Source organism: Dasypus novemcinctus, chromosome X (assembly GCF_030445035.2).
Source record: "Dasypus novemcinctus isolate mDasNov1 chromosome X, mDasNov1.1.hap2, whole genome shotgun sequence".
Classification (NCBI taxonomy): domain Eukaryota; kingdom Metazoa; phylum Chordata; class Mammalia; order Cingulata; family Dasypodidae; genus Dasypus; species Dasypus novemcinctus.
In genome coordinates, this window is record NC_080704.1 from 85,941,232 (window position 1) to 85,951,942 (window position 10,711).

Below are 10,711 nucleotides of genomic sequence, written 5' to 3' on the forward strand. Positions count from 1 at the left end.
CCTTTCCCCATACCCTTTGTCCATTATGTCCACTTTTCCCAATCCAATGCCACCTCTTCTATGTGGACATTGGATTGGTTGTGTCCATTGCACCTCTATGTCAAGAGGAGGGTCAGATTCCACCTGGATGCTGGATGCAATCCTCCCATTTTCAGTTGTAATCACTCTGGGCTCCATGGTGTGGTGGTTGTCCTTCTTCAACTCCATCTTAGCTGAGTGTGGTAGGTCCAATAGATCAGATTGTAGGTGCTGGAGTCTGTTGAGGCTCAGGACCTGGCTATCACATTGTCAGTCCAGGGATTCAAATCCCCTAAATATATCTTAAACCCCAACATTAACTGCACCTCCAGCACATTAGCATGAAAGTCTTATGAAGGGAGATCCCATCTGAGTCCAGATTCATCACACATAAACACCATTTCCAAAGAGGGGCCATCTGCCCTGGTAGTTAACCCCATCGGCCATGACCATAACTCCCATGGGTCTCTTTAGCCCTCAAAGGAACCAATATCTGGGGGTTGTATCTGCTTTATCTGTCTCTCTGACTCTGCTCAGTTGTGCATGAGGGCAAACCTTCTGCCAGCCTCCAGACTCTTTTTTAGAAACTCGTAGCCATATAAACTCATTTCTCCTTTCCATTTCCCCCTTACTTTAGGTCAAACAGCATTTTAAAGTCATGGTATTTTATGTAGACATGGATATTCTGCTGATCCGCATTGAACCTTCCGTATAAGGTCATTTTCCAGTTGCATCATCAGTTGGTAGTTGATAGTGGTCCCTCGTTGCCAGGGAGGCTCATCCCCGGGTGTCATGTCCCGCGCTGGGGGGAAGGCATTGCATTTACATGCTGAGTTTGGCTTCGAGACTGGCCACATTTGAGTAACATGAAGGCTGACAGAAGGAAATTCCCAGGCACAAAGTTGCTCTAGGCCTTGATCTTATTTTGGGTTTATCAGCTCACAAGCATAGTCATTAGCATCTGGGGCTCACTGTTGAACCCTCACTCCCTCCCGGTCCCCACCACTGTACCTGGGAGACTGTCGCTGCTCCCCTAGGGACCACGACAGAGCACCACTGGCCAGGAACCCAGTACCCCCCCTACTGTGGTTTTTAATTGTTGCCACTATGAGTATATCCAAACATTACCATGCACCCTGGACATATGTTCTGTACAGCTCCCTGTCAGTCATATATCACCTGTCATTGGTATCCCATACCAGTATCCCTCCATTGCCATTGTTGAAACACTCTGTGATCCAGAACTCCCCGAAATTTGAAGCCCAATATAATGTCATGGTCCCTTACTAGGGAATGGCATATAGCGATGAGTTTAAAGGATAGATAAAGAACTTGGATAAAGTTAGATAAAGAACTTAGATAAAGAATGTTGACTTGAAAAAATTCCACATCCTATTTTTTTCTTCTTTTTCCCCCCCCCCCCCTAATTATTCAGCTTTTCTTCACAGGAGTCCTAGACCACAGCAATGTATATATATAATATACAGCACTCCCACACATCCACCAGAAAACCTTTTCCCTTCCACAGTGATACTCTTACGCCCTATTCATATCATATTTACTTAAAGTGATGTACAGAGTCTGAGACATTAGCTTTCTAACAAGGTGACATCTGTGCTTACATTATGGTGCATACTTTAGGATACACAGTTCTTTACATTTTTAGTTATCCTATGTTTTACATTATGGTTTACATTATCAGTCTGTCATCTCCTATATGTTATGGTGTAATATTACATGTTTTATATCCATCTTTGTGTACTCTCAAGAAACTCCTCTCTTACCCTCCATTTACTTTGGTTCCACACATTTAACGTCCATTTTCCCTTCCACCTTGGTGCCCTCAGTGATAGCCAACCTCCGTTTCCTGAGGAGCCACTTCCAGAGATAGATGGAATAGTGTTCAGGGCCTAACTTGCTCAACTGCCCCAATGCCCTGGGAGCCACCCTTTCTCTCGAGGGATACAGTTCCCTCTATTGGATGGCATTAGTCCTCCCCAGGATGTGGGTCCACCCCCACTCTCACTACTTGGGTTTCTACCCCATGGTGTCACCCACTCTGGCAGAATGAGCATTTAGACATTCCCCAGGAGCCCGTCCTGCATCAGACCCTCCCCTCCGAGCATTCTAAACAGGTAACCCTCTTTATTATATTTTGATATGATTTTCTCAGCATTTTACTCTCCACCAACACCTGACCCTCTCCTGGTTCGTATGCTACCCCTCCCTCCCCCCACTTTTGGGCAACGTTACCCATCCGTCCCTCCCCAGCCACCCTCAAACCCGCAAATCCCCAAGCAAAGGCAACCCCTTGCCCCCCTTTTATCTCTTCTTTGTGTTCATACTTACCACCATCTCGTCTTAAGTTCCACCCCTGCAGACATCGGCTCATATCCTTCCTCCACCCTCCGATTTCCTGCAAGCCTATCGTTCAGTCTCTTGCTATCTAGGGCAGCTTGTTTATTTCATATCATTGAGGTCATGTAGTATTTGTCCTTCAATGTCTGGGTTGCTTCACTCAACATAAGGTTCTCAAGATTCATCCATGTTATCACATGTGTTTGTAGTGTGTTTGTTCTTACAGCCGAGTAGTATTCCATTGTGTGTATATACCACATTTTATTGATCCACTCGTCTGTTGATGGGCATTTGGGTTGATTCCAACTTTTGGCAATAGTGAACAATGCTGCTATGAACATTGGTGTACATATATTGGTTTGTGTTCTTGTTTTCAGTTCTGCTGGGTATATACCCAGCAGTGGTATTGCTGGGTCATATGGCAAATCTATGGCTAGTTTTTTGAGAAACCGCCATACTGTTCTCCAGAATGGTTGGATCCTTCTGCATTCCCACCAGCAGTGGATGAGTGTTCCCCTTCCTTCACATCCTCTCCAGCACTTGTATTCTTCTGTTTTTTTCATAGCTGCCAATCTTATGGGTGTAAGATGGTATCTCATTGTGGTTTTGATTTGCATTTCCCTGATAGCTAGAGATTTGGAACATTTTTTCATGTGCTTTCTTGCCATTTGTTGAAATAAGTTTTTTCAGATTGAGACATTTTAGTATCCAAATTCATTCTTCTTTTTCAAGATGGCATTGTTATTTGGGGCCCCTTACCCTTCCACATAAATTTGATGATTCGTTTTCTCATTTCTGCAAAGAAGGCTATTGGAATTTTTATTAGGATTGCACTGAGTCTGTAGATTGCGTTGGGAAGAATTGATGTCTTAACAATATTTAGTCTTCCAAACCATGAACATGGAATGTCCTTTCATTTATTTGGGTCTTCTTTGGTATCCTCTAACAATATTTTGTTATATTCTGTGTATAAGTCCTGTACATCCTTGGTTAAATTTATTCCAGGATATTTGATTTTTCTGTTTTCTATTTCAAATGGAATTTTTTCCTTCATTTATTCTGCTGATTGTTCATTGCTTGTGTATAGAAACACTAGTGATTTTTGGGTGTTGATTTTGTACCCTGCTCACTTTGCTGAATTAATTTATTTGTTCTCAGAACTTCATTGTGGATTTTTCAGGATTTTCTGTATATAGGATCATGTCATCTGCAAATAGGGCAAGTTTTACTTCTCCCTTACCAGTTTGGGCATATTTATTTATTTTTCTTGCCAAATGCCTCTTGCAATAACTTTCAGTAAAATGTTGAATAACAGCAGTGACAGTGGGCATCCTTGTCTTGTTCTTGATCTTAGAGGGAAAGCTTTCAATCTTTCTCCATTAAGAGGTTAGCTTTGGGTTTTTGATATCCTTTTATCAAGTTGAAGAAATTTCTTCTATTCCTAGTTTTCTGAGTGTTTTTATAAAAATAATGCTACTTTTCATCAAATTCCATTTTTAAATCAATTGAGATAATAGTGTATTCTTTCTTCATTCATTCTGTTAATGTGGTGTATTACATTAATTGATTTTCTCATGTTGAACCATCCATACATACCTGAGATAATTCCTGTTTGATTGTGTATAATTCTTTAAATGAGCTGTTGGATTTGTTTGGCTATTCTTTCATTGAGGGTTTTTAAATCTATAGTTTCAAGAAATTTTCATCTGTAGTTTTCATTTCTTGTGGTGTGTTTATTTGCCTTTGAAATGATGACGATTTTGGCCTCCTAGATTGAATTGGGAGTGTTCTCTCCTCTTCAGGGTTTTGGATTGTTATTCATTCTTCTTGGAATATTTGATGAAATTCTCTTGTGAAGTCATCTTGTCCTGGATTTTTTACCGTAGTTCTTGGCAGGTTTTTTTTTTTTTATGACTAATTCAATCTGTTAGTTATTTGTTTGTTGAGATCATATATTTCTTCATGAGTCATCATAGGTAGTTTGTGTATTTCTAAAAATTTATTCATTTCATCTGAGTTATTTATTGGTGTGCAATTGTTCATAATGCCATCTTTTTGTTACATTGGGGTCAGTAGTAAAATACCCCTTTTCATTTCTGATTTTATTTATTTATGCCTTCTCTCTTTCTTTTCTTCATCACTCCAGCTAAAGATTTGTCCCATTTATTTTCTTTTCAAAGATCCAACTTCTGTTTTGTTGATTATTTCTCTTATTTTCTTTTTTTTTTTTTTTAACTTTGAAGTCATACATAGAGTTTTATTGGACACCAACTGAAGAAAGCAGGCCCACATACCAAGTGCATCAATTACACAGATGGAGAGAAAGGCCCATCTCACAATATTTGGGTTCTAAGGTCATAAGGTTTTGACTTGCCAGGGAAGCATAGGCATTATGGATCAAAGAACATGATTTGCATAAAAAAAAATACTTTGCTAAATTCACAGCAAACATTTTATGTTTCAAGAAAGTTTTTAACCATGTCCATGTAGAGCCAATGATTGATTATACAGGCTTTAATTGGAGAGCTACAAATTGTCTAGGTATATTCTTGCTTATCCTCTTTTTTTCTCCCTCAGTTGTCTTCTGTCACAGTTTCAGTGCTTGTTCACTTCCTCGTGCATGGAGTTAGATACCTTCCACAACTGAAGTTTTACTATTTTACTTCTGGCAGCCAGTCATATAAAAGATATGAAAAAGAAATTTGAAATTATAATCTTTATTTTTTAATTTTTTTAAAAATTAAATTAAATTAAATTTTTTTGTTTTTATTTGTTTTTTAGTATGTTACATTAAAAAAATCTGAGGTCCCCATATACCCCCCACCCCCCTTCTCTTATTTTCTGTTCTTTCTTTCACTTACCTCTGCTCTAATATTTGTTATTACATTCTTTCTGCTTGCTTTGTGTTTAGTTTGCTAGTCTTTCTGTAGTGTTTCCAATTTTTAGGTTAGGATTCTGGTTGAAATCTTTTTATTTTTTCATGTAAACCTTTACATCTATTAATTTGTCTCTCTAGCACTGCATTTTCTGCATCCCATAAGTTTTGGAATGATGTATTTTCATTTTCATTTGCTTGAAGATATTTCCTAATTTGGTTTCTGATTTCCTCTTTAACCCTTTAGTTTTTTAAGAGTACGTAGTTTAATTTTCATGTATTTGTGAATACTTCCATGTCTCCCTCTATTATTGATTTTTATATCGACTCACTTCTGGTTGGAGTAGATACATTGTAAAGTTGCAATATTTTAAAATTTATTGACACTTTGTGACTTAAGATGTGGTCTATCCTGGAAAGTGATCCATGTGCACTTGAGAGAATGTGTATCTTTTGTTGTCTGATGAAGTATTGTATACATTCCTGTTAGGTATGGTGGGTTTAGACTATCATTTGATTCCTGTATTTCCTTACTGACCTTCTCCCTAGATGTTTCATCTATTCCTGAAAGTGTTATATTAAATTTTCCTACTATTAATACAAAACCATTAAATTTTCCCTCAAAATCTATTTTTAAGGATCCGCATATATATTTATAAGTGTTATACCTACCTGATGAATTTTCCTGTTATCAGTAGATAATGACAATTTTTGTCCCTTGTGACAGTTTTTGACTTCAAGCCTATGTTTTCTGATATAAGTATAGCTACCCCAGGTCTCTTTTGGTTATTATTTGCTGGTGTGTTTTCCCTCCTTTCACTTTCAATCTACTTGTGCCTTTAAATTTAAAGCGAGTCTCTTGTAGATAGCATATATTTGGGTCATTCTTTTATACCCATCCTGCCTATCTCTGCATTTTAAATAGAAATTTAATCCATTTACATTTAAACTTGCCACTGACAATGCAGGATTTTTTCTGCCATTTATCTAGTCTTTGTAAGTTTTATACCTTTTTTCCCTTCGTATCTTCCATTAATGCCCTCATTCTTATTTGATATTTTGTATTGTACCATATTGAGTACCTTCTCATTTCTATCTTGATATATTGTTCTTTTAATTTTTCTTGTCATTACCATGAGGTTAAAATTTAACATCCTAAATATAGAGCAACCCTATTTGATTTAATATTAACTTGACTTCAAAAGCAAGCACATAGACTGTTATCTAAACACCTTCTTCTCCCCACCTTTTTATACTTGTTACAAATTATATATTTTTACATTGTATATCCGAAGTCACAGATTTATCATTACTTTATATGTATTTATGTTTTGGTCACGTGGGAAGTAAGGAGAGGAATATCATACCAAAAAATATAAAACAATTTTACTGGCATTTATAAGTACACAAATGGTTACCTTAAGTAGAGGTCTTTATTTCTGTATGCTCTTTTGAAACAGTCTAGTGTCTTTTCCTTTTGCTCCAACACTTTCCCTTTAGAAATGCTCATAGGGCAGTTCTATTCAGGATGAATCCCCTCAGCTTTTGTTTATCTAGAAACATCTTAATCTTGCCCTCATTTTTGAAAGTGTGTCTCACTGTATATAAGCTTCTTTGTTGGCATTAGTTTATTTCAGCACTTTAAGTATTATTTTGTATTTTTTATGTATACACTTTATTTTTTCTCCATGTTTTACCTTTTTTTTTTTAAAATTAAAGTTAATAAATCACAAGGAACCCTCCTACAAAGGCGTGCCGGTGGTTTCCTGTCCTCGGACACGTAAGAATTGGAGGCAAAAAGATGTGGACTTGGAGAAGTCTGGAGCCCGCTTGCTCCCCGCAGGCTCAAGATCATCCTTTCCCACACAGAAAAATAGAAAAAATAAAAAAAATAAATAAATCACAAGGAAAGTTACATTTAAAAACATGAAAAAACAAAAAAACATAAGAGATTCCTATATAACCCACTCCCCACCCCATCACATCATTTTTGTAAATTGTATTTTTAAAGATATATACATCACAATAAAATGTTACATTAAAAAAATATAAGAGGTTATTGTATACCCCTACCCCCCCACCCCACTCCTCCCACACCAACAACCTCCCTCATCATTGTGGCACATTCATCTCACTTGGTGAACACATTTTGGGGCACTGCTGCACCACACAGATAATACTTTACCCTGTATTTTGCACTCTCCCGCAGTACATTCAGTGGATTATGGCAGGATATATAAAGCCCAGTATCTGACCCTGCAATATCATTAAGGACAACTCAAAATCTCCAAAATGTCCCCACATCATATCTCTTCTACCCTCTTCCTGCCCTCAGCAACTACCGTGGCCAATTTCTCCACCGTGATGCTAAAATTTCTTCTATTACTCGTCACAATAGTTTTAAAGTAGGATATCAGTAAATCCACCCTAGTCCATATTTTATTCCTCCATTCTGTGGACCCTGGGATGGTGATGTCCTCTCCACCTCTAGGTCAAGTGGGGGCTTAGATTCCAAATGAATGATGGATGCAATTTCTCTGCTTATAGTTGTAGGCACTCTTGATTCCCTGGTGTGTTGGTTGACCATCTTCACCTACCTGTTAGCTGACCTGGGTAAGACCAATGAACCAGAGAGTAGGAGTCGCCACTCTGCTGAGGCTCAGGGCCCAGCTGGCACATGGGCAGTCCAGAGGTTCAAGTCTCCTGAGTATGGGCCATCCCTAGTGCCAACCACAAATGAAACTGGAGGAATCACACTACCACACCACTTTAAGTATTTGAACCCACCACTTTCTTGTTTCTGTTGTTTACTAATATAACGATTGTGTTTCAACAATGTAAGGTGTTGGAGGTTGAGCTATGTTTGGGAATCCTATATGTTATGCATGATTGTTTTGTAAACTTGTTTCTCAAATTAAAAAAATAAAAAAGATTATAGCAATACACCTGGAATGAGATCTTGACTAAAAGTGGGAAAGGGTAAAGACAAATGAGTTTATATGGCTAAGAGATTTCAAATTTGTCCAGAGTTAATTCCAGAGGTTATGCTTATGCACATCTCATCAGTATTTCATTGATTCCCTGAGTAAATATTGCCTTAAACATCAGGGCTCCTGAGGGTTCCGGAGACATCCAGACACTAAAGGCAGGGCTGACAGCTCAGGAGTTTCACACCCTGTCAGTGGGCTCTACTTTGCAATTTATGCTCCCCAGTGTGACAGAGTTGGACTCCGTTATGGTTTTCCTACAAAAGGCTCTTCTTCCCCTTCTATTGGAACCTATAGTTATTACTAGAGTTGATAGGTTTATGTCCAAAAGACTTAAATCTTTGGGCTTTGCATGTCCCAGTCAGGCCCTGAGTCTCAACAGAGTTGCAAAACCTACTATCCAGTTCATAGGACTCACCCAGAACAACTAACAAGAAAATGATGATGGACAATGACTATCCCAAGGAATAGAGAGTCTTCAACTGCAAGCAAGATAGTCACATCCATCTGCCCCATGGAAATTAACCCCCCTCTCAATTAGAGGTGGCGTGGGCATCACCATCCCAGAATCCTTAGGGCTTGGGGATGAATGATTGGCTGGAGTAGACAAGCTGTTATTCAACTATAGACTTATTGTTATTCTATTGAAGAATTTTTATCATTGATGTGGAAGTAGTGCCCACCAGAGGTTTTGAGGGAAAGGAGAGGGGAAAAAATAGATGTAATATGGGAGCATTTGGGAGACCCTAGCACTGTCCTGGGTGACATTGCAATGACAGGTACAGACCACTATATATCTTGTTATAACTTACAAAATTATATGGAAGAGAGTTTGAACTACAATGTAAACTATAATCCATACTTAGTGGCAATGCTCCGATACATTTACATCAATTATAAAAAGTACACCACACTAATGAAGGGTGTCATTAATGTGGGAAAGTATGGGAGGGGTAGAGAATGAGGCATATGTTATTCCCCTACATTTTTAATGTAATATTTGTGTAATCGAAGTATCTCTAAAAAATAAAAAAATATAGCAAAAGGAAAAAAAGATTTTAAAAAGTCATTATCAGTAATCAGTCATTCCCACCTCTAATCTTGGGGTAGTGCACTTTTATGTCCCTTTCTGTCACCAGTGAGCTAGGCATGTGCCTGGCCCCATGGTGGCTTGCCCTAAGTGTTGAGGATGGGTGCTGGTAATTGCCACATGGAGAGCAATTTAGTAGATTTACAATAATTTACCAGCTTCTTCCTCCCACTCTTCCTTGCATGATGTAAATCGTTCTACTGTACTCCAGAGTTTCAAAAAATATATTTCACACATTTTCTGCTTGTTTAATAGTTGTTCTGGTGAAAAGACTGAATCCTGGAGCTCCCTACTGCACCATCTTCCCACAATTATCTGGATTTTCTTTGCTCTTTTTTATTAGCTTTGTAAGGTGGCAGCTGAGGTCACTTGATTCAGGCCTTTCATCTTTCTTACATAGCTGCTCACTATTAAGAATTTTCCTATAAATATTGTTTTAGTGTCATTCTGTAAATTTTGGTATCTTGTGTTTATATTTTCTTTCAATTCAGAATACCTTTTAATTTCCTTTTTCCTTTTGATTTTTTTATTGATGCATAGGTTATTTTTATTTTTTCAAATTCTACTCAATTTATTCATTTAAAAAAATTACATTAAAAAAATATGAGGTCCCCATTCACCCCCACTGCCCCCACCCCCCCACTCCCCCCACAATAACACTCTCCCCCATCATCATGACACATCCATTGCATCTGGTGAGTACATGTCTGGGCATCACTACACCCCATGGCCTGTGGTCCACACCATAGCCCACTCTCCCACATTCCATCCAGTGGGACATGGGAGGACACACAATGTCCGGCAATTGTCCCTGCAGCACCACCCCGGACAACTCCAAGTCCCGAAAATGCCTCAAAATCTCATCTCTTCCTCCCATTGCCCGCACCCAGCAGCCACCATGGCCACTTTTTCCACACCAATGCCACATTTTCTCAATTATTAACCACAATAGTTCATGAATAGAATATAATTAAGTCCACTCTAATTCTTACTGTATTCCTCCTTCCTGTGGACCTTGACTTGGTTGTGTCCATTCCCCATCTATGTCAAGAGGGGGCTTAGATTCCACATGGATACTGGATGCAATCCTCCCGCTTTCAGTTGTAGGCACTCTAGGATCCATGGTGTGGTGGTTGACATTCTTCAACTTCATGTTAGCTGAGTGGGGTAAGTCCAATAAATCAGAGTGTAGGAGCTGAAGTCTGTTGAGGCTCAGGGCCTGGCTATCATATTGTCAGTCCAGAGATTCAAATCCCCTACATATATCTTAAACCCCAGCACCAACTACAATTCCAGTAAAGTAGCATGAAAGGCTTGTGAAACGAGATCCCATCTGAGTCCAGCTCCATCATGCAGAAACACCAGATCCAAAGAAGGACCAAC

The 10,711-nt window shown here is 38.7% G+C and overlaps 1 non-coding gene across 1 annotated transcript; it reads left to right on the forward strand.

Moving 5' to 3' along the window:
- Positions 1-6,988: 6,988 nt before the first annotated feature.
- LOC111762878 (small nucleolar RNA SNORA38) lies at positions 6,989-7,120 on the forward strand. Its single transcript, XR_002795882.1, has one exon. It is a non-coding gene; the product is annotated as a small nucleolar RNA SNORA38 (small nucleolar RNA).
- The last annotated feature ends 3,591 nt before the right edge of the window (positions 7,121-10,711 follow it).